Source organism: Triturus cristatus, chromosome 2_2 (assembly GCF_964204655.1).
Source record: "Triturus cristatus chromosome 2_2, aTriCri1.1, whole genome shotgun sequence".
NCBI lineage: Eukaryota > Metazoa > Chordata > Amphibia > Caudata > Salamandridae > Triturus > Triturus cristatus.
This window is the reverse complement of record NC_140582.1, coordinates 907,029,772-907,054,896: the sequence shown is the minus strand read 5'-3', so window position 1 is coordinate 907,054,896 and position 25,125 is coordinate 907,029,772. Positions and strand designations below refer to the sequence as shown.

General features: G+C 43.4%; 1 pseudogene; it reads right to left on the bottom strand.

Annotated features, from left to right (window-relative positions):
• Nucleotides 1–17,585: 17,585 nt before the first annotated feature.
• Nucleotides 17,586–18,780, bottom strand: LOC146862927 (E3 SUMO-protein ligase KIAA1586-like; annotated as a pseudogene).
• Between the last annotated feature and the right edge of the window lie 6,345 nt (nt 18,781–25,125).

Sequence of the window (25,125 nt, the reverse complement as noted above, 5' to 3'; positions counted from 1 at the left end):
AAATCACCCGTAGGTGTATTTCACTTCTGGAGCCTCAATTGTCGCTCCCTCACGAAAAACAAGGCTCACATTTACGACTTTCTACAGTCTAAAAAACCTGACGCATTGTTTATTACCGAAACCTGGCTCCATACTAGCTCCGGACCGGATATTGCTTGTGCTCTCCCACCCGGTTATGTCATCGTTAGGAGTGACAGAAGCACAGGAAGTTTATCCTGTTCCTTCTTGTCTTCTTCCTCTTTATGAATATAAGTGTATTATCTACACTGATGGATCAGCACAACCTCCTATAGGTTCTAAGTCCTATAGGAGGTTGTGCTGGTCCATCAGTGTATAGCAATATTCTGCGGCATGCACTATTGTTCTAGGCACTATGCTGGACGGCATTTTCCAAGCGACTATCATTCATACTCAGTTAGCTGGATAGCAGGATAAACATGTTCATATTGTAAGAATTCTTCTGTATGTAGAAAAGGGTTGAAGACAAGGTCGACATCAACTGTTGTTAAGGATGTAGCCCATTGAATTCAATAGGGATGAAGGGCTTTTGAATTGGAAACACTAGCTTTTGTGACATCCTCCAAGACAGGATCAGGAAAAACGAGAATGATTCACTTGAGGACGGCCATCTGGACTGCTGTTAGAATTTTTTCACTAGATGCAAAACATATTTCCTACCCGGTAATATAAATGCGATTTATATACAAAAACTAAACAGGGTTCATTCACGGCCCATTTTCTTTCTGTTCCTGTCACTGCCTTTGTGATCTCTCATGCCAGGGGTCACAAAAGCAGTGTTAGGTGTCATAAAACGGAAGCCAGAGGTCACAGCTGTGACTTCTTGCAACCCCTAAATGACGTCCATGAAAGTTCAATGTCGTTCACATAACTGTTTGTCGTTTTATTTAAAAGAAACAAACGTGACTCTGTTTCCCAGCTTCCTTTATGTGTTAAATGCTTTATTGACATTATATTGCAGGTGTAGTTCCACATAATACCCCACCTACCTTTGATTATTAGATCATTGTTGAAATGTCATAATGAAGAGATTTAATGAAACATACTGTTGCGAAGGATGCTGCTCAGGTGCAGAACTTTGCATGTGACCATAGAACATCAGTAGGTAGGGACTGAGTCTCAATAGCATCTCAGTACCATGAGCCCGAGTCCAAACAGCTGTAGTGTCTCACTTGCCCTCCTGCTCATAACCAGAGGAACAAGTGAATTGAAACCCCAGAACACAATACTCCCAACCATCTCAGGGATCGCAGTCATAGGGCACTCCCTTTTGCTCACACACTCGTACTCGTCCTCAATAAGAGATGAAAGAGACGCAAACGAAGTTTGAAAAGTTTATTTAAACTTTCATGCTCTGTAATGCAATACAACTACAAAAAAACTGCCTAGAAAAAATACCATCAGCATTGTCAATAAACCGTGGATTATAAAAAGCCTGTCTTTTTACAAGACAAAATAGTCTAACCCTCCTCCCCTTCTACAGAAGCAAACTGATTATACAGGTAAGATCTCTAGGTTAAACAGAGGACCCCCTTTCCTTAGCATACACAGATGAATGAATTACATCTCAGATACAGCCGAGGTGTTCTCTCCCGAAAATCGATCTCTCTCTCTCTTTCTGTGTTACAGTGATGCACATACCTATATGACAAGGTTCACATGTTCATAAACAGCACCTGCACTTCTGTGTTGTGTCTAGGTGCAAGTGCCTGACCTGAGCATTATAACAGGGGGCATTGTTTTTGACCTTTGGCTGCAGTTCATAACAAGTTCCAGGAAAGAACAGAATAAAAAACAACTGCAGGTTCTGTGTCAAAATATAATGTGGCACAAAACCAAACATGATTATTTAGCAACTTTTGCAAACCTAATGTGACATGTGTTGTGCACAGTCAGGCCAAAATAGGAAAAACTACAATAGGCCCTGTATAAAACCCATGACACCCTCCCCTTGTTCAGGAAGGTAGCACCTAAGCGAGTGACAGAAATCAAGAGGTAAGCAGATTCAAATGCTAAGACAACATGTCAGTAGCTTTCACAGACCAATAAATGTCAATTTTAAAATAAAAAATATTGACTTTGTGTGTGTCAGAGGGATCCAGTATGTATGCGACCATATTAGAGGCAAAGGATTCCATAATGGGTCGCTTCCACATAGAAAACCAAGTCGGTGGCCCAGTTCATAAGTTCCAGTGAACAATCATGATCCTTGGCTCTAACAGATGCAGATATTATCACCGGGCAACCTGTGTTGGTTTTAATGAAACTCTCATCCAGCAATCTCTGCGCTGACGCACAGGAACTCCCGTTGGCCATTTGCTCTAGACTCGGATTTTATAGAGGTCGCAAATGCAAGGAACAGTCCTGATAATGGGCCACTAAGGGGCTCATCAGCAGGTCAAGATCCAAGGCAGTGGGCACCTGTAGAGCCAGGCATCTGTCCAGTGCCCATTGGAAGAGGTGCCAGATCCAGTGAAAGACAGGTTGCATATAGGTGAAGTATGCACTGCGAAATGTTAGACACCAATCCACATCTAATGCCTGTAACAGAATCATGCCAAAGAGGAGAAGCATGCACTCATGGTGGTGCTGGGGCTATGCCAGGTCCGGGGCAGCAGCAGAAGGAGCCTCCATAACAGAACAGCAACATTGTGGATTGGTATGTTCAGGAGAGAGAAACAAAGCTTTTAGCTCAGCTAACTGAGTATGAATGATAGTCGCTTGGAAAATGCCATCCAGCATAGTGCCTAGAACAATAGTGTATGCCGCAGAATATTGCTATACACTGATGGACCAGCACAACCTCCTATAGGACTTAGAACCTATAGGAGGTTGTGCTGATCCATCAGTGTAGATAATACACTTATATTCATAAAGAGGAAGAAGACAAGAAGGAACAGGATAAACATGTTCATATTGTAAGAATTCTTCTGTATGTAGAAAAGGGTTGAAGACAAGGTCGACATCAACTGTTGTTAAGGATGTAGCCCATTGAATTCAACAGGGATGAAGGGCTTTTGAATTGGAAACACTAGCTTTTGTGACATCCTCCAAGACAGGATCAGGAAAAACGAGAATGATTCACTTGAGGACGGCCATCTGGACTGCTGTTAGAATTTTTTCACTAGATGCAAAACATATTTCCTACCCGGTAATATAAATGCGATTTATATACAATAGGAACTGTATCACCTTCATTGAAAGTGATATAGGTAAATCGGGACCTATTCGGATGTTCAAATTTGAAATATTAAAAACGTATGTTTAAATGTTGTGTTTCAAGTAAATCAGATTGCAAAGATCTGAGATTCACAAGGTGTTCAGGCATCCAGAAGGATGCTAAAAAATCTGGTAGTATCAAAGCATCGAGTCATTTATAAAGCCAAGCAAAGATTGTAGCTTTTTGAGTGTATTTGGGGGCTGCAACTGCACACATTTTTCTAAACAATTAGGTATAAGCTTTTACCCTCATTGGTTACTTAATAACCAAGTAAAAGAACATTGAGGAAAGCAATGTGAGAGTTTGAAAAATTGAACTTGTAACCAAGTTCAGCAAACCGCAAAATTATGCGATCCACTGTAGCTAAATGAGGGTTGATTCATCATCAGTCAAGTAGATGTCATCCATACAGGACAAAGCATCAGGGTCAATCACATGGAGAATGGATTCAATTTGAGCTGCATACACCCCAGCTCTATTGTTATACCCCATAGGTAATTGAGCGTACCACCACTTAGATCCAAGGGCGGTTAACGTGAATCAATCACGGCTCTCCAGAGCCAATGTTGTTATTCAGAGCTGTACTGTGTCTATTCAAATATCGATAGTCTAAAACAATATGATAAGACTGATCAGGTTTAGAAGCCGGAAACAGAGGATTTTTCATTTGTGACACACAATTCAATTACTACTTGGTATTCCAATTGAGTAAGAATGTCTTTACGGATGCTTTTGCTTCACCTTTATTAGGATATTGAGGTTGAGATTGTGGAGTGGACTGTATATGTATTACATGGAAAGGAGAGTCTTTGTCCCATCTAGCTTGGTTATGATATAAAGCAGGTACCAAAGCAAGGTCCCATTCAGAAGCATAAGCTTGTTTAACTGCATTCGGAGTGAGATGCACAAATAAGACAAGCAGGAATAAAAGGAGGTGGCCATTCTACCTCCGCTAAAAGAATGTCATAAGTAGAAGTTAAACTGTTCCAAAAGATAGCTTTAATGGTGCATTGAATGTCACTTTCAATCTGAATATCTCAGTGATAGAGTCTGTCAGGGGGTGCAATGCAGGTGTCCCCAGTTTCTACTGTGACAAAGGTGTCAGTTGCTTTAGCCTGAAGAAGCTGGTGGAGTGTCTTGTGCACTATGATGACTTCTATTGCACTGTTGAAGAGAGTCACCGCCCAACTTCTGTCCAGGAGAACGGCTCTCACCATCAGAGTCATATTTAGCTGTTAACGCTGCAACGTTTCTCCTGAAAATGGGGTTTGTAATGAGGTAGTTGATTCTCCATCTTGACTTTCACGTCAAAGGTATGTTGTGTCTCTTGTTTTGTACATACTCTCCTTGTCTATGATCGAAGCACCCTCCTCTGTCGTGCTGGTGATCAGACGAGTCCTGAAAGGAAAAAGGAGAACAGATATCAGGAACCTGAAATCAATCAGTGGTTACATTTTTGAGTGGTCACGAAAATCTTAACATCATTCAGAGGATTCTGGGGAGGAGTATCACCACATGGTCTACTTTTTGTTGTGTCTGTTGTTGTTTAGAATTATCCCATGGTTTCTTTGGAAATTCATGGGTAGGGTGAGCTTCTTTGTCAAAAGCTGGTTTGGCAAGGGCGGAAATGGAATATCTGGTCCCTAATCTATTTATTCCTAAAGATATACCTGTGAAATTATAATAGGCACCTCGAGTTCCCAGTCTGCAAATTCCACTGCAGCAAGTTGCTGGTGTATAGCCAAGGAAGCTGCTTCACCTTTAACATTAGAAAGAATAATTCCAGAAAAAAATGGAAAATCACCAACCAGTTTCATCCCTAAATCTAACGTAGGATCTGCCCAATGTTAATTCTGTGCATGTTTGAGGACGTTTGGCAGAACGCCCATCAAGGAAGTGCCAGAACAGAGAGTATACACTGTGGCAAACACATTCCCCCTGGTGTTGCAGTCAGATAAAGGAGGAACAAGACCAGTTTTTCCTGCTGACCCATAAGGGGATACACAGCATCAAGTTGATAAATTTTTTTGGACAATCCAAAACGGAATGTCCTCATGATTAGGTGGGTGTTTACCCATAACTGAATTTACAATGTCTGGACTCCTTGCAAGACCTGAGGTTTATTGTGCCTGAGCAGGCACACCGACCCTAGGTGAACCCGCCAGAAAGGCTCGAGAAATAAATTGTATTAAGCATCTATACAAATGGGCAACTTGTTCATATAATGTATGTGTTTCAGCCAATTTTAGTGCAGCCTATTTTAGGAAAGGTGTAAAGTCTGCAAGAGTGAGCCAGATGGCCCTGTCTGAACTTAAGGGGCCCATACGAAAGATGCCATGGACATGGGGAACGGCACCATTAAATCAAATCTGGTGTTCCCAGACCATACGGGAAATCTCAATAAGTGCATAAGGAGGGTAAACATTCAGTAGTGCAGCGGCAGTGCAAGTATGAAACATATTATTAATAGCGTTCACAGCTGGAAAGGAGACCCAAGAATAAAAAGACTACAAAGCTGTACGCGGTGGCCGCTTTATTCACACAAGCAACAGGGGCCCTCGCATTAGGGACAGCATCCGCAAGTAAGTGTTGAGTAACAGTGGGAATTAGACACAATGGCTACAGCCAAATTCACTAAACAAAGGATTAAAAAAGACAGAACAAAAGAGGGTTCTTTCCTTTTCACTTTTACGCTTGAAAAACCAACAGAAATAGGAGTGTTCTAAATGCTGTGGAGGAGAAGTTCAAAGCACCACTGACTTCTCCGCAGAACGATGCAAGGGCATTGCAGACAAATACAAGCGCTACTCAGGGGTCCTACAAATAAGTTTCAGACCAAATTTTGGTGGCGCCATGTTGCAGGTATTCTGCTTAGGACCAGAACTATGCTTAGAACCATAGAACATCAGTAGTGAGGGACTGAATCTCCATACCACCTAAGTACCATGAGCCAGAGTCTGACTAGCTAGTGTCTCCTTGCCCTCCTACTCATAATCAGAGAAACAAGTGAATTGATACCTCAGAACACAACACTCCCGAACCCTCACAGGGATCGCAGTCACAGGACACTCCCTTTTAGGATTGTAAAATTTTAATACTTTTTTTTAGAACTTCCTTCGCCTACATCCTCCGGCCGTCTAAGTTGTGAGGAGGAGGGGACGGGGGAGAGGAGGGATATCAAGGAAGGGAAGGAAACCAAATGAAGAAAAGGGAAGGAAGGGGAGAGCAGGATCAAACTACATCAATAAACAATAACAGAGAACAGACCATGTTCATTTCACATTCTTATTTACTTCTCATTTATCTGAATCAGCAGAAGGGGCAGTGGGCATAATCCGCAATATTCACAAATATATTGGGCATGTAAGTTCATGATAGACACCAGAGAGATGTTTTATACATGCTCCCCACGTTTTCTCAAACTTGGGTCCTAGTATGACTGATAATCGCTGTCAACTTTTCCATTCCTAATAAATCCCAGAGTTTGTACAGCGAGTCTGTGTGAGTTGGGATAGTATCAGTGCCCAATTTAGATAGCAGGACTTGCTTCGCTGAGCATAGCGTCGGGGTAATAGTCTTCCCCTTATTAGAGTGCAGTGGGTAGGTTTGTATATTGGGCAGCCCCAACAAAATGTAGTTAGGGAAGCAGGGTATTTCTGTATCAAATATCTTATCGATGTCCGCCAGGACCTCCCTCCAATATCGGTGGAGTTTGGGGCAGTGCATTAGCAGGTGAGAGAGTGTACCTGAGTGGGTGCAGTGACGCCAACCTTTGTTCTCCTTTCCTTTTTCCCATTGAGCCAGACGTGCTGGGGTATAGTACCAATAATGGACTAACTTTTGAAGTGTTTCCCTGCCTGAGGCGCTGGTGGCTGATGTGCATGTGCGGTGCAGGATATTGCTCCATTCCTTATCGGTGAACTTGCGCTCACATTCTATCTCCAACCTCTTCCTAGCAGGCATTTGAAGGAGGGTGGCCCGATTGTTTAAAAAGGGATATATATCGGAGAAAATGCATGAGTCATCCTTTCTAGACAGAAGCCAGCGTTCAAACAAATTAAACTGTCTGTTTGCGTGGGGCCGGACAGTGGGAAGAGTCACCCAATGTTGAACTGTCAAGTAATGCCAGTATTCTGAATCTAGGAGCCCGAAATCTTGTTGGAACGTTTTAAAGTCCAACAGGCCCGCACATCAAACAAATCCCCAATTTGTTTACAGTTGGCCTGCCAGTGCAATAAAGTCCTTTCCTGTGTGGCCTGCGGAAAGTTCGGGTTACCTATAATTGAAGTGAGTGGGGAAATCGGTGTTGAGAGTTCCTTAGAGGAGTATACCTTATCCCAGACCCCTATTGTGGCTCTGACCACGGGAGAGATATAGACGCCCAGAGGGTGGTGCCTATGCGGGTTACCATGGTTTTTTCCAGATGTGGATCCCAGCCACCGCCTGATCTAAGAAACACCAGTGCTTCTCGGTCAGTGAACGCTGCCACTCCACCATAGAGCGCAGTTGCGCAGCTTGATAGTATCTTGTTAGATTGGGTATACCTAACCCTTCCTTGGCCACTGGAAGGTAGGTCTGCTTCTTCACCATACTAGCCCATTTGCCACTCCATATAAATGCCTCAAGGGTAGCTTGTAGCTTCTTTAGCATGGGTGCGGGTGGCGCCAATGGTAGTACCTGCATGAGGTAAAGAATCTTAGGCAACAGAGTCATTTTTACCACTGCTATGCGTCCCAGCCGGGAGATGGGACCACCATGCCAGGACTGAATGAGGGATTGTACTATCTTTAATAATTCCGAAAAACTCTAAGTCACTGAGCCTTCTATAGTGGGGAGTATGGGAATACCTAGGTATGGGATTCCCCGTTGTGCCCATATGAAGGGAAAGTCTGTTGCTAGCCGTAGTTGCTCATCATGCGAGATAGTTATGTTAAGTGCTTGGGACTTTGCAGAGTTCACCTTAAAGCCAGAGACCTCACAGAATGCGGTGAGTTCCTCAAGGAGTGGGGGCAGCAACTGAAACAGGTTTGTGAAGGTCAACAGCACATCATCTGTGTAAAAGGTTATTTTATGGGATTGCCCCCCCATCCAGACTCCCTCTATGTGTGGGTGGTTTGAATCTGCTCCTCCAAAGGCTCCATATAGAGCGGAAAATAAAGCTGCAAGAGCAGACAACCCTGGCATGTCCCCCTGGGGATGGAGAAGGTTGGGGACTGCGCATTGTTCACCCTGACCAGTGCTCTTGGATCTGCATAGCCAGTCCAAATCCACCGTCGGAATCGAGGGCCAACTGCCTCCAGCACCGGCCGCAAGAATGGCCAATGGATACAATCAAAGGCCTTTTCGGCGTCGATTGACAAGAATAATGTTGGTGTTTTGGAACGTTGGGTTTTATACAGCAAGTCAAAGAGCTACTTGATGTTGTCCCCGCATGTGAGACAGTATAAAACCATATTGGTCAGGCTCAATCAGCCCCGACATATACCTACCCAATCTGCATGCCAAAATCCCTGTGTATATTTTGGAATCCACACTAAGAAGGGATATGGGGCAGTAGGGTCCGCAGTGCTGGGGATCCTTCCCCGGCTTTGGCAGTACCGTTATTATCGCTCTACACATTGATTCTGTAAGCACCCCCGAGGCACTAAAAGAGTGATACAACCAGACGGGGACAGCAATGATGCATTCCACTTGTAACAAGCATTTGCAATGCAAATAGGTCTCGCATTTGTGAGTTAGAGCTATTGACGTTGTAAATGGCAATTTCATTTTTACCTGCACGTTTTATTTTTGGAGTGAATGTATGTAGAATGCAAAATCCCTTGGAAAGGTCCTGCACTTCATAATAAATATATTGAAAAAGACGCAGTGTGGAATGTGTCAACAATTGCATGGCACGTACCTCATGGGTGAAGTGTCGCCACACATGCACACTGTGGTGCTTTAATAATGCGAAACTCATTAATAAAAGTAGTGCTGACAGACTAAACAACGCGATCGGGATCGGAGCATGTGAATCTGAATCCCAGCTTCTCTTTCATTTTCTGGACTATTTGACTCACTATCCTGCGTCTTGGTTATCGCCAAAACACTGGGAGGCAATAAAGTTTGCCAACGGGGCAGGGGCAGGGGTGCTTCGGGGTACATGAAAATGTATTCATTGTCTAGTTGTCAAAGGTCGTCCGGTGCTATTAGTTAAAAGAGTGTAGATTTAATTAAGATATTAAGAGTACTTTACTCGCATCTATGAGGAAATCGACATTAACTAAACAAAATGCCAGAATGCGTGTCAGTTTTCACAGTGTTTTAGACAGTACTGGTTGCTTAGTTTCATTGCATTAATTTTTGTATGTACTCTTTTACACAGCATCCAAAGTAGGTTACCTAACCCCAAAACCCTAAGTTGTTAAATGACCCATAGAAGGGAGTCTTTTACAGTTGAGCAAATGTGTCCAAATGTAGTTTTGGTACTGCTATGGAATGATCAGCCAATGAGGTACTTGATGAGCAGTTATTTAACTACACGTTCAAAACGTACGGTATTGTGGCTGTTGTTTGTTTGTACCCAACCACCTCTTTGAATGTGTTCATTAACACAGAGGTTCATCATACCAGACAGTGATCACAGAGGGGCGACTAAAGCACAGAACAAAATGTATTCATTTATCCTGAGTGTGAAGGCACCCGGAATGCTTAGGTGCCCGCCCAGAGAGGCTAGGGATCCTAGCGCTTCTACAGACTCTGCTGTGCTCCCCTGCACCAGCAGGGCACAGCTCAGAATCTGCCGCTTCTGCTAAGAATAGGTGAGGGGGATGAGGTTGGGGCATGCGGGAGTTGCCGGCAGATTTCCAGGTTATTGAAAGTGATGATTCTGATGTGAGGCAATGAAGACTGACTTTGTCTGTTTGTCTGCACCAGTCTATTTTTCTACCATCTGCCGGGCTCACTGTCATGTATCCATTTATCTCTCTTTGTTAGAGGTGCGCAAGCCAATATATTAATTAGCAGGTAGAGCCAGCCGGAGAAGAGCCAAGCGTATACGAGCCAGTGGGCAAGACGTGAAAATATTGGCATGTTAATCATACAGTAAACATGATGTAAATGTGCGGTAATGTCCCTTCAGAATTCACAAAAGTGCATTTCTTTAGCGCGTCACCTCAGTACACAAGATTATAGCACTGAATTGAGAGGAAGTTATTAAAAGTGCTTGTTTTGAGCATGAGTTAAAACACTGCCGCTCCTCCTGCCCGACAACAATGTCATTTGTGAACTAAGAGGCGTCAGTTGCCATACATACCCCGAATGTTGCCTAGAGTCTTATTATATTTAGAGTAACATTAAAATCTAGTTCATTAAACAAGAGAAGTTTTTGTACAGCACGCATCTTGAACGCACATATTTCAAGGTGGCAATACGAAAGATGAAAACGGAAGTGCCGGCAGGCAAGAAAACCCGAACGAGAGTGGGGGGGAGGGCAGGGGAGGTTGAAAATTCACAGACTGAGGGAGGGGGCGATGGGGTGGGGAGACAGGGAAGAAAATAGTGTTAGGAGTAAAGTGGCCAATAGCCATGGAAGGATACAAATTCAAGAATGAGGAGGGACTAACAAGCCTCAAACCAATCGGAAGGCAGCATTTAGGACAAAAGCCAATGGGCAGAGAGTGGGAGGAGCTTCCTCGAAGCTTCCACACCACAGTATATACTGCATGCTTTGCAAAGCGATGGCAGCGCATGCGCGCTGCTGCACTAGACGAGGCCTAAAAGAAAATAGTGCTAGGAGTAAAGGGGTCAATAGCCGTGGAAGGATACAAATGATGAATGAGGAGGGACTAGCAAGCCTCAAACCAATTGGAAGGGAGCATTTAAGACAAAAGCCATTGGGCAGAGAGTAGGGTGGAGCTTCCACAAAGCTTCCACACTAGTATATACTGCATGCCTCGCAATGCGATGGCAGCGCATTTGCGCTGCAACGCTAGGCGAGACCTAAAAAGCAGCCATGTACCCATCCTGCCCTGGAGCCTTTTATAGCTTGATTCTCCCTATCGCATCTAGTACTTCCCGCACAGTTATATCTGTCAATAAGGGTGCTGCACTGGATTCCGGTATTGTTGTCTGTGCAATGTAAGGAATGCGGTACTACAGGGATTGCCCATCCACCTCATGCAGTTGTGCATAAAAGCAGCCAAACTCAGCTGCTATATCTTCATCTCCAGTGATATGTCTCTGGCCTCTCTGTTCTGAATTCTGTCTCTCAATTGTTGTTTTTGCATTTGTCACCCCGAGTGGGACGGATATGCCCAGACGTGGGTCCCGTGCTCTCCATGCCACTGGAATCAAGCTATCCTGGATGAAGAGGGGTAAAACCCCAACACCGGTCCTAGGATGCTTGTTTCCAGTCCAGGGAGGACCTGTCTTGGCAGTTCAGGCTGGACTGTTCCCATGAGGCACAGAGCCAAGACTGATTTACATCTGGCTGAGTTCAAACTGGAATGGCATGGTGAGCAAAAAAACTATGGATTTAGGCCCAGATCTCTGTACTGGGGTGAATGTATGAAATTGTTCTGCAATCTGTCCATCAATTGTTGTTTTTGCATCTGGCCTCTCTCTGTCAGACCATGCACTCGTCGGGAGTGTACCTTTGTTCGCAGTCTATGAGCCAGTAATTTCCCAGCTTTATTTCCCCCTGCATAGTACTTCTGTTGTGTGCGCAACAATGCATACTCTGCAGCATCCATATCAAGACGCCATATATTACAACCCTGACCTGTGGTAAGGAAATGTAGGGTAAGCTGAATAGGGGCATTATCTGATGAGTACGCCATGTCAATGTCTGCCTGAGCTACCTTTGTGCGGATTGGGGCAGAGATGAGGAAGTAATCGATTCTGGCATATGATTGGTGAGCAGCAGAAAAACAGGAGTATGACCGTGTTGTCGGGTGAAGTGACCTCCATATATCTGTCAAACCCACCTCTGCAAGCCAAAGCACTCCCTGTGGAGTACACATTCCTGTGGTCTCCGGTCTCTGGGGGGTCCTTTCCTTAGAGCAGTCTGGTACCAGGTTAAAATCACCCCCATCACTAAGTTGAAATCGGGCGTGGTGAGAATGGTGCCAGTTGCCTGGCATATAAATGGGTCCTGGGGATCGTTAGGGACATAAATGCAGGCCCCTTATCTGCCCCCCCAGGAGGCAGATAAGGGGCTTTTGCCCCTAACAGTCTCCTGGAGGGGCATAAAGACTGTTGCAATTTTATTGGGGATGGGGGCATTGGCATACCCATTCAGGACAACTCCCCCCCCTACGTATGTATATATAAAAAAATCCCTGGTGCCTTGTGGGCTTTCTGTCCCCCGGGGGGGCAGATCAGGGGCTACTGCCCCCATCTGCCTGCTGGGGGGGGCAGAAAGACTGTGGCATTTTGTTATGGGGTGGGGGTATTGGCATGCCTATTCTGGGCAGACCCACCCCGAACTTTGAAAAATAAAAACCCCTGGCGCCTAGTGGGCTTTTTGCCCCCCCGGGGGGCAGATCAGGGGCTATTGCCCAATATGCCACCCAGGGGAGTCAGAAAGACTGTACCATATTATTTTGGGTGGGGAAATTGGCATTCCCATTCTGGTCAGCCCCCACCCCTAGGAATATATAAAATAAACAAATCACCAGGGCCTAGTGGGCTTTCTGCCCCCCCCTTGGGGCATACCAGGGGCTTTTGTCCCCATCTGCCTCCTGAGGGGCAGAAAATCTTGTGCCTTCTTTGGGGGGGTAGGGTGGGGGCATTGGCATGCCCATTCTGGGCAGGCCCCACCCCTCGCATATAAAAACAAATTCCTTGCACCTAGGGTGCTTTCTGCCCTCCTGGGGGGCAGATGGGGCTACTGTCCCATTTGCCCCCAGGGGAGCAGTGAGGCTGTCTGGCATCATTTTATGAGGGGGAGCAAATGCCCTTGCCCAAGGGGCCACTCCCCCCTCCCTAGGGAAGGGTACCATTGAAAAGGGGAGATTTTCCCCTTTCCAACGATACCTCTTCCATGTTTTCGGTACTCAGGGTGCTGAGATAGCTCCACAAGCACTGAAACTATGAAAATGAAACTAAGTTTCACTTTAATTTTCATTGAAATGACGACAGCACGCCATGCGAGTGATCGTCATTACAATGAAAACAGACACTATGCTTTGGGAGGTTCGAGAAGCTCTACCCCACCTCCCAAAACAAAAAATGGCAATCCCTCTGCTATTGAATGTGAATGTGAATGTTTTGATGTGTTCTGCATTCCGTCCATCAATTGTGTGTCTTTTGCTTTCTCGCCCTAAGTGCGCCAGGTATGTTCAGACGTGAGTCCTGGGCTCACTGTGCCACTGGAATCAAGCTATCCTGACTGAAGAGGGGTGAAACCCCGAAACCGGTCCTAGGATGCTTGTTTCCGGTCCAGGGAGGACCTGGCTTGGCAGTTCGGTGTGGACTGTTCCCATGAGGCACAGGGTCAAGACTGATTTGCATATGGCCAGGTCTAAACTGGGGTGGCAAGGTGAGCAAAAGAATGATGGATTTAACCCAGATCTATTGACTGGGGGTGAATGTTTTGATTTGTTCTGCATTCCGTCCATCAAGTGTGTGTCTTTTGCAATCCCTCTGTTATTTACAGCAGAGGGATTTTTTAATGTGTGCTCATGACGGAACCATTCCGTCATGAGCATAAAAGGGGGTTAAACCCAGAAAAAATATGGACATTTTTGTACAAATGTTTTAGAACTGCTTTTTGGCGGTGTTGGGCAATGTTCTCATTGGTGATATGTGAAAACATTTGTAGGGTTAGCAGATTTATGCAAAAAATGATGACCATAATGTTGATAGCAATACATTTTCTCAAAATCTGATGTGTCTTCTAACATTTCATTTTTTGAAAAACCAGCAGATTTCTCTAAATCAGACAGCATATTATTTACAGTTTCATAATCCCAAGCATCGGAAAATGTAATTGCGGTAATCATATCGCTCAATGATATTTTAAATAAATGTGGTATTTTTTAAGGTTCAGTTGGGCTAAATATATCAAAATCAACCTTGTCCCATACTATACCATGGGATCATAGGTGCGGTTTCAGGATCACATTCACTTTTTGTGCCGCAGAGCTTTCTTGAAGATATGTTCCATTAATTAGCATACTAAAAACAATTACAAGGCCTAGCCAGAGTTCCACCAAATATGATACCAGGTAAATCTTTTTTAGAAAGTTCAGAAAGTCTTTAAATTGCTGTAGACGAGTTTTTGGAGCTGGCGCTGTTTCAGTTTTGCTTGAATCTAATGAGAACGTGTCAAAGTCAATGAACTAGCTAGATGCAATTTGATCAATTTTCTGTAGTACCCCAGTTTCTGTGGAAACTGTGGTTTGCTCTTGTTGGTGTATGTTGACATAGATATACGTGTTTTGTCAAATTGAAATTTGTCTTTCAGTCGAGTTCTCATTTTGAACTTCAGTTGGAGTTCTCATTTTGAACTTCAGTTTCAAGAGGAACGAGTTCCATTGCATTGTTGCTTAGTCCTTCATTCCGTGTAGGTGACCCTTCAAACGTGATGAGTCTTTCTGTTTGAACTTCTTGTATAGTTGTGAGAGTAGTGTGTCTGCTATTTTGGAGTCCACGTGGCCTACTACTCAGTATTGGACTCATAGTGTGGTTTGATTAGGTCAATTGAGATGAATCTTTTCTCCTTTTTACTGGCAAGTGGTGGCAGAAGTACAGTTCTCGTTCCTTCAACTGCCAGGACAGGTACAGGTTTTCCGTATGATGGGCCAAATTTTCTTTTCTCCGCTATTTTCTCTCTGACCAGGTCCCTGACTTTAGGGATCCAGTGAGGTCTTGCTGTGACACTTTTTGCTTTCCCAGTGGCGTTCTTCTTTATATTGACATTACTCTGTAGTGCCCTGGCTTCATTCAGCTCCTATAAAACAGCCAAACGTTTCTGGATGTCAAAGAGCTTTTTACCTGCCACTGTGCCTTCACAATCAAAATCAAGTACCCACATTCTCGTCCCAAATAGGACCTCATAAGGAGTGACCCCCAGATAGCTTCTTGGCTGATTATTTATGGCCCTTTGGACTCCATACAGGTGTTTAACCCAATTGCCACCCAAGCCTAATACTCTAGCTGTTAAAGATTGCTTTAAGTCCCGGTTTTTCCTCTCCACAACCGAATTTCCTTCAGGATGGTACGGAGTGGATAACCGCAATGCTACACCCAGACTCCCCCTAGCTTCCTTGTAAGCCCTAGAGCTAAACGCGGGGCCACAGTCAGAATGAAGTGTGCCAATTGTGCATGTCCCTATAAAGACTTGCAAATCTTTTAAAACAGTTTGAGCATCAGCCAAGTGCTAGGGCCACACCCATAGGATCCTAGAGCAGGAATCCACTGCAACCATGATATACTTGTAAGCCCCATCAGATTGTCAGGGTCCGCAGTGGTCCAAATAAACAAACGCAAGTGGTTTGTCTGATATTAGTAATGGTGTCTGCACTGGACGTGTTACGGTGGAGCCTTTCATCTGCTGACAGGTGTTGCATTTCAAGACGTAGTCTTTAGTCTGCCTTCTAAGTCCTGGCCACCAGTAGCATTGTTTCAATAGAGAAACAGTAGCCGAAACCCCTGCGTGTGCAGAACCTATCCCCTCATGTGTTGCCAGAATTAATCCTAACCTTTGATCCATATTTTGTATTACTCTATCCCCCACTCCAGGAATCTGAGCAAATGGACCATTGTTTGCTTCTAACTTGTAGGAGTACTTCAGTGGAAACTTTTTTGGTACCGCGGAGTTATTGCGTGTGGCAATAATTGCAACCATTATTTCACCGTCTATTCTCATTTTGAACGAGTGATTGCAGCTACGGAAGCCGTGCATACAGCCCCGTTCGCGGCCTAGTCAGTCAATGAATTCCCTTCAACGTGAAATCCATCATGTTGATGACTCAGTGTGTGTCACGTGAGCCCTTCGTAGTTAGTTTACAACCTGTTCCCAAAGCGTTTTATGCTTAATTGTGCCACCTTTTGCATCTTTAAACCCATTCTGTATCCAGTGATGTAGATATTCATTGTATGAATGTACACAGTAAAAGTAAAATGAATCACACACAATTAGTGTGGGGAAATCTCGATCTGTATTTACCAGTGCGAGTATTAGTGCTTTTAGTTCTGCCAGCTTCGCCGTACAGTGTCCAAAAGGTTGTGTTTTTGTGCAATTCGGATGAAACATTCCATTCTGCATCCATCCTTCAACGATAGCACATGCGGCGCTGTAATGCTGGTTACTCCCTATGGCCTGTTGCGCAGAACCATCAGTGTAAATATTGTGTTCATACTAATCTAGAGGCATTATTTCATTCAGTAGAGAATATTCTTGTTCGTATTGCAGAAATGCTTCTGTTTTTAAGTTTGGGTAGTACCCAATGATCCCTCTAATTTTTTTCCTCTGTGTGCGGCAGTAGAGGGTCTCTATGCGCTGCAACCATGGCTGTGTGCGCCAGGAACCAGACCGCGCGTGTGTGCAGCGCCAAATGTCACTCCAAACGTTTACTTAAAAAAGTGAAAAGATTGTGCATTTTCACACATAAAGCACCACTTTAAGGGTCTTAAGGGCAGTTTGCAAATTGGATAAACACACCATGACATGAATTGGTTACACAGGCATGTACACTTCAGGTTTAAAAAAGCACAAGACTTCAACTGTAGTACCATCATAAGATTTTAATAAATATTTTTAACTGGAGCACTGTTCATTGGGTGGGGAAACGTTGAGAGCCTATACAATATCCCATATACACAATAAGGGAGAGGGCCGTTCAGACACGTCAAGTGGCATCACTAGATGGGTGACAGGGTTGCTTCTCACGGCGATCCTTGCCATTTTTCCAGTGCTGATAAACTCTATCTAGGTCAACTTTCCCATTCAGGAGGTAGGCCTTTGTCCTCATCAGCATATCCAAATGCTTCTGCTCGAGTATATTCCTCAATTTACTCTTGATAGTATTCATGAGGCTGAATCCTCATTCGCAATCTGAACTAGATGCTTGAAACGTTGTGCAGACATCAACAAGCTGAGACACCACACTATACTGAGCAGCATTGCGTACAGTGTAATTCACCATGTCTTAAAAGGTGGTAAATAACCCACCCTTTACATGTTCTGCCACCACATATTTATAGTGTCTGTATTGTCGAACAACATCTTCTGGTGTTTCACAATCACCCAGGACCAAGACATTTTTATACTTTTCAACAAGGCTTTGCATATTCTCAGTCCCAAAATCAAAATGTGATTGTGTTGCTATTGTCTGGATTTCAAAACTTGCCCATTCTTTCAGTTCATTTCAGGGAACCTTTTTTGCATGTGCTCACAAAGAAGGGAAACAAAAGACAAAATAGGCCCACTGTCAAACTCTTGCCTTTCCTTGTACAACACCATCAGATCTCTTACATTGCTGCTCCAAAAGACAGTGTCCCCCAAATACTGTTGCTTAATTTGGCCAATCTTTGCTCTTGCATACTGTACAGCTTCAACAGTAGTCAAAGAACTTTTGTGGAATAGTTTGCACAAAGATGCAAATTGACCCGGAATGGCAATACGTACTGCAAGGGAAATATAGTAGTTGGAGTCTGATAGCTTTTTGTAACAATATTTTGCAACTGGATCATTCTCCTCAACTTTCTCATGCTCAAAGTACTTAAGAACAGTCTTGTAATTACAAATGAGTGCACCAAAAGCAAAATACCTTGAAAGCCACCGGCTTCATTCAATGGTCGAAAAGAGACCACTTCACATTCAGTGACCGATGCAATTTCATCCAGCTTGGATTTCCTTGCAGGAGATCTGGAGAAAACAGTGTAGACAGTCCTCAATAATGTCTCCATCTATTTAATCATTGGAACCCTCTTCCAGGCATCATCAACTCCCAAATCTTCTTGATCGGCGACACAATGCTGCTCAACTAGATGAGGAATGGATTGTTTAAGGTGAGTAGCAACACCATTATTCTTACCCAGCATCACAGACGCACCATCGGATGTGAATATGACCATTTTTATGAGGTCCAGTTCATTTGAGTGTAGAATTCTTTCACGGCAGTAGTGATAGCCTCAGCATTACAACTAGTCAGCTTCATTATGCTCCCAAACTGTGTTTTGTGCTCTGTTGATGTTACAGGTTGGAACTTGAAGTACAGGATGAGCATTTTTGTAACAGAAATATCTGTGCTCTCATCAATTATCAATGTGTGATACAAAGCGTGCCGAAGTTCTGCCATAGCTTCACAGTGTATCACGCTATTGATGGCCTCAAGGAACTCAAAGGCATGGTTCTTGCTCCTCCAGCTGTCTGGTATCTTCACATACAAAGCTAGGTGGTCCTGGATGTCTTGTACAAATAACATTATAGTATTCATCTTGACTGCCAGCAACACATTGTTGATGAGAATCTTCATCTCCTTTGGCATAGATCTTTGGCGTTCAACTGCTTCCATTCTATTTGCTTTGTCAGTGGCAGTTTCTGTCAGCATTGCCCGCACTCCATAACCAAACCTGTCAGCAGACCTTCTGTTTATCTATATCACAATGGCAGACTCGTGTACTTTGCTAAGTAGATGGCGTTTCATGTAATCCAATTTCCAGCCATCACTCCATTTCTTCCCTGTAGAAAAGTCCCCTACAATCTTGCCTTCGGGACATGCTTTGCAAATCAAGCCCACGTCTGGACAGTATTTAAATAGTTCCCCAAGTTGCACGCGAACCTTGCTTCGTGATTTCTGTGTCTCAGCCTCCACAATTTATTTCATCCACTCTTCCTTGAATACAAGGCAACATTTCTTCCTTTGTGGTGAAGCACCGCACTCTCCCAAAGTTACAGCTTTGCGCTTGAACATTTCCGTTCCCGCCAGTTTGAACCTGCTGTGCCACAAAGCCTGCAAAATAAGGGAACATTGCTTAGGTTGACGCCTAGTTCATGAATGCAATCTGCTATACTACAATGTACTAGATGCACCACAGTTTAACTCTACCAAACAATTACCTCTTCTGCTTGAACTCACGTACACCCGTTTAAATGTATGGCGTTCTGGCTGCGAAACCTGCAACAGAAACAAACATGGGTAAGTATATTATACTACAATGCAAAAGATGCACAACAGTTTAACTCTACCAAACAATTACCTCTTCTGCTTGAACTCACATACACCCGCTTAAATGTATGGGGTTCTGGCTGCGAAACCTGCAACAGAAAAAAACATGGGTAAGTATATTATACTACAATGTACAAGATGCACCACAGTTTAACTCTACCAAACAATTACCTCTTCTGCTTGAACTCACATACACCCATTTAAATGTATGGGGTTCTGGCTGCGAAACCTGCAACAGAATTAAACTGGGGTAAGTATATTATGCTACAATGTACTAGATGCACCACAGTTTAACTCTATCAAACAATTACCTCTTCTGCTTGAACTCACGTACACCCGTTTAAATTTATGGTGTTCTGGCTGCGAAACCTGCAACAGAATAAAACATGGGTAATTATATTACACTACAATATACTAGATGCACCACAGTTTGACTCTACCAAACAATTATATCTTCTGCTTGTACTCATGCACGCCCGTTTAAATGTGTGGGGTACTGTCTGTGAAACCTGCAACAGAATAAAACTTGGGTATGTATTTTATACTACCATGTACAAGATGCAAAATAGATTAACTCTACCAAACAATTACCTTGATGGATGCGGATTGGAATCTATTTACCCAGCAACCCCCAACCCAACGAGAAACGAAAACAGAATTACCTTGTCTTTGTGGGTACTCCCACCTGACAACTCAAATCCAAATACCGTACAGACTGAAAACCGGCAATTGAAGACAAGATCGTCAGCAAACACTTGACGAATTACAAACTATGAATGGGACCGATCTAGAGACCCCAATAGGAAAAATGACCAAATAATTACCTGGGATTCCAGTCTAGGACAAACAGGTGTGTGCCCGCGTGTTTCATTATGAGCATCCATTATCTTAAACTGGTCTATAAATCTGTATTTTGTGTTACACCTTCTGTGATGCAGCTTTTCCCTGGCATTCAAACTGCGCAAATGGTTGAGGTGGGTGAACAAGGAAATTCACAAGAAGGACTGAGCAGCAAACAATCCATCAAAAGATCCCACCTGAAGATGATGCAGTGGTGTGCAAAAAATACGATAACGGCTTTCTAGCAATTTTCAGGCAACCATAAAAATGTCAAGATAACTCTGAAGAATAATGGACCTGCTGCAGAGTGATCTAAGTTTTGTCTAGAGGAAGCTAAGTAGCCGAGGAGGTTAAAATGCCTGATGAAAAGAAGCTGGTGAACCATGCAGATCACAAATTACACTCAATGCAAATAGGTCAGTGCATTAACGCTTCTGTCAGACAGCCCCTTTTGTTACTTGCAGTTTATAAGTTAAATCCTAATATAGAACAGTGAGCTATTAACTACCAAAGAGCAGGAAACCTGCGACAGACCACCCGAGCGGAAGAGTAACATAGCTTTTGATTGTAAGAACTCAAGGGGGTTTTTGAACAGTAAATAAAAAAAATTAAAAAAATTCAGCCTTAAATGTGCATCAAGAGGAATAACCTTCAATCATGTTTTACTTGCAGATTTTTGTTATATATCTCCCGCATCTTCATTGCTTTGATTTTGTTCACAAGAAAATGTCACCCTTAGCCATTTGAATGCTAGTCATCATAAGTACATTGAAATTATGAAAAATGTCACACATAAGCAACCTGAAACCTTCTCTTTACTGAGAAAGGAGGAGAGCAAGTTTAAAAACGGGGCATGTGCTTTCAGAAAGTACATGCTGTGTTTTTAAACTTGCTCTATTCTTTTGTTAGTAATTGACAGGGTTGCCTCGGCTGCCCTTCTTGTTCAAAGGGACAATTATGGAGTCAGTGAAAATCTTATTGGAGAGACTACTTGTGTACCTTGAGTGAACCCTGTCTCATGTGGGTTACTATTTTGTCCACGGTTGTGGTACAGGGATTGGGGTTGGTTGGGCCTTGGTCTGGTCTTTCCAGAGATCATCCTCTGGTAGGTAGTGGAATTTAGGGTCTGGGGTAATTCTGGAAGGTGTTTGATGATATATATTCATTTGTCGCTCTTCCATTTCATGCTTTTTCTTCCAATACTACTACTTAAAACCATGACGGGATTTAAATAAATTTAAAAAAAACTTTATACCAGCCTAGGTGTTTTTCCTGCTACAGGATAGCAAGAACATAATAAAATACTGCACTTTAAAGCATATTGGTCTCTAAAGCATGTTACATTGTGCTAAAATTTAAAGATCATTTTACAAGGGTGAGAGCGGAATTTACAGATAAATAAGATACTTCAATTTTCCAATTGCACAACTAAAAGTGTGAGCCATTTCTGTATGCCTGCTGATAAATAAAGCCAGACTTCACTTGAACTGTACAGAACAAGAAATGGCAGCTGGCAAGTGCCTGGCTACAATGAGGGCAAGTCTCCATTTTCCCAGCATCAGAGAAGACCAACTTCATATATGTTCATCAACATTCATGGAAAGCCTCCACAAGCAAATGGAAATGCTGCTCTCCATATACCAAGCACCGAACAGTCTCCAAATGACAAGCAAAATGCACAGCCTCCACATGGCCAGCAAAAGGTCAGTAACATGTATGCCCTGTTGTTACACGGTCTATCACAACACCTTCTTTATCTGTACAATGCCAGACCAAATGCCCTGGCAGCTTTTCAATGTAAGGACAGAAAGGGAGGTTGCATCAAGTGTTACCCATGAGCAGCAGGCAGTTTCAGGCCCTTGAGTGATGGGGGTAGCAGGGCCAAGCAGGTTTTAAATACTGAAACTACATGAAACTATATGGAAACTTAAGCCTGATCCTTTAAGATTAGTATCCTGAAGATAGCATGTAAAATGAACTAGCGCCTTGAGCACTTAATAATCTCCTAGCGCAGAAGAGCCCCTTGTGCAACTAGATCTGGGCTACTTGATCACCTGTTACCATTTTTTGCATTTAGCACATGTGAGCAACATTCCAGGCAAAGTAGCATATTGAGAACTGCTTTCACAAAAACACATACCTAAAGAAAACATGTAACTTCAAAAAAAGTATTTGCTCCGCAACTGTGCAACTTCAAATATCATTTCTAGACGACATCACTTAGCAAACATGCTTGATGCATGTCAAAATTTTGTAGTACAGGGGTCTTTAACAAAAGCCCACAATCTTTCCCGCATTACATTAATCAGAGCTTCTTCACAGGCTTGTCAGCCATATTGCTCTGTGCAGCAATGCTGATACCTAAGGGGTGTTTGGGCAGTGAAGCAGCCACATGCAACGGATTCTGCTAGGGACAGTTGTCAGTTTTTAGGTGGGTCCTATCTGCTTAGGACAAGAGTGCACAGCCAGGCGCTTTGCCCACAGAGAGGGTAGAGTGTCCTGTGACGAATGTAGAAAACAGACCATTCACAACTGGCAAGTGTGGGTGTCAGTGCATGAGCACGTTCTTCGCAGCTCTGATTACAAAGGGTTCAACAGAGCTTGTTTAACTTAAGTGCAAAGTGGCAAACGTGGAAGGAACTATTTCTGACCCTGTTTGACATCACTATCACAGTTGGAAGTTTGAAATAATAGCTTCCTGAAAAAATACTGCTTTTTAATAATACAAGGAAATTTAACTTGTGTAAAAGAAATCACTGCAAATGTCAATTTCTGACAAGAGCTGCAACTAATTTTTTTTCCATAACCGAATGGAAAAGTCGTTTACTGTTGGAAAACACGAGTACAACATTTTGCACCCACTTTGTGTCACGCTATCTTGTCAGCACACAACTTCTTTTGTATCCAATCACTACTAGACAACGTCCAATGAAAAATAAAAAGCTTAGCCAATTATTCGATGTTAATCACAGCCTGTGAAGGGGCTGTGATTAACATGAAAACTTAAACAAAAGCCCACAATTGGGGAACATAGCATGCCACCCAAGACGGACTTACAAGAGCACTGCAGTAGTAGAAATTACCTGTGTGTATGGAAGTATCAAAGTCCGGAGTCACACAGGCCATTCACATACACTACTTCTACAAATGGCAATTGCTTGGACTGCCAGTTTTACACTTTAGGGAATAAATGGCTGATGTTTTGAATCAATTTAAGCTGGTACCATGTGCGCTTGACCCTAGCTTTGACAGGCGAGAAGCACTTCTAGAAGACAAGTGAATACCCATATAAAGTCTCTAGTACAAATGATCCAGACTCAGTGCTCCTTCAGAGTGATATATAACAGCATCAGGCCACTCACTGTAGGCAGAATGTGCAATAAGAACATCCTCACCACAAATTTAACAAGCACGTCAAGGCCAACGAAGAAAACCAAACATCCCCAAGCAGCTTTTTGGTAAGCAGCCTGCGGGCAGAAGGCCTAAGGACACAAACATAGTAAAAGGTGCATTACCGAAAACAATGAAACAAAACAAGCACTCATTCAGCCTCACATATAGGTAAATTAATTCCACACAATCACAATACAGAAAAAGCCCCATGCTTCTTAAGAGCAAACAAACACTACCCACATAGATTCATACCTTATAAACATGCCTCCTACATGATCTTAATTACCCCCCAAAAATCACAAGCTCCCACATGGCAGGTTAATATCAAAGGAAACTGTTGCATAAACATCAAAACACCAGACTGGTACACCCAACCAATATCAAGCCCTCAATCACTACTAGACAACATCCAATGAAAAATAAAAAGCTTAGCCAATTATTCAATGTTAATCACAGCCCGTGAAGGGGCTGTGATTAACATGAAAACTTAAACAAAAGCCCACAAGTGGGGAAAATTGCATGCCACCCAAGACCGGTTTCTCCCTAAGTGATGCTCTTCAGCCGGGTGTAAGTGGCACAGTGAGCAAGGGAACGACGTTGGAGCATAACTTTGTAGAGCCTTGAAACAGAACCTTAAAGCAGCGCTTGACAGTCTACCATGCGACACACAGCGTGTACTTTCAGAAAGTACATGCTGTGTTTTTAAACTGGCTCTACTCTTTTGTTAGTAAAGCGCGGTGTGGGGACGATTTTGGGCTTTTGTTTAAGTATTGATGTTTATCACAGCCCGTGAAGGGGCTCTGATTAACATCAATTCTTAAACAAAAGTCCACAATCTGCCCCGCGCTTTACCAACAGCCACAAAGCCACATGCCCCCAAGCCCCCAAGGAAACCTTACCTGCACTCTGACCTGCACTCTGTCCCGACTCTTCCTCCGGCACACCGCATCCAGAAAGTGCCTGGTTTTCACGCTGCTCGCTTTTTAAAAGCAGCAGTGCGACTCTCTCGTGCGATGACCTGGATGTGTGCGCACTCCACACATGGGAGCGCGCTGACAGCAGGAGAGGTGCATGCATGCGCGCGTGCGCACCTTAAAGGGAACGGTGGTCGTACCTGTTTTCTACATCTGTTGCAGTGGGAGAATTAGCCCATTGTATCCATCTCGGATATAAGGCTTTAGCGTTGAGAAAGCTTGCCTTTGTTGCAGCCTCTAAAGCTGGAACTGGGGTCACAACTATTATACGTTTCTCTTTCTTTAACTACAGCAGTTTGAACTGCTGTTCGAATTTTTTCTGTAGACACGAAACCCATCTCAGCATTTGTGTACAAGTTAGATTTATCTGCTATTTCACTTTCATTATATGTTAAATAGGTGTACCCTGATTGACCTGCAACTATTCGGATCACCAGGTTGCGTACATTTACGCATGTCTGTAAGTGTTTGGAAGCTATCATGTCAGCTTGTAAGGTACAAAGTGTATCTGTGTGTTCCT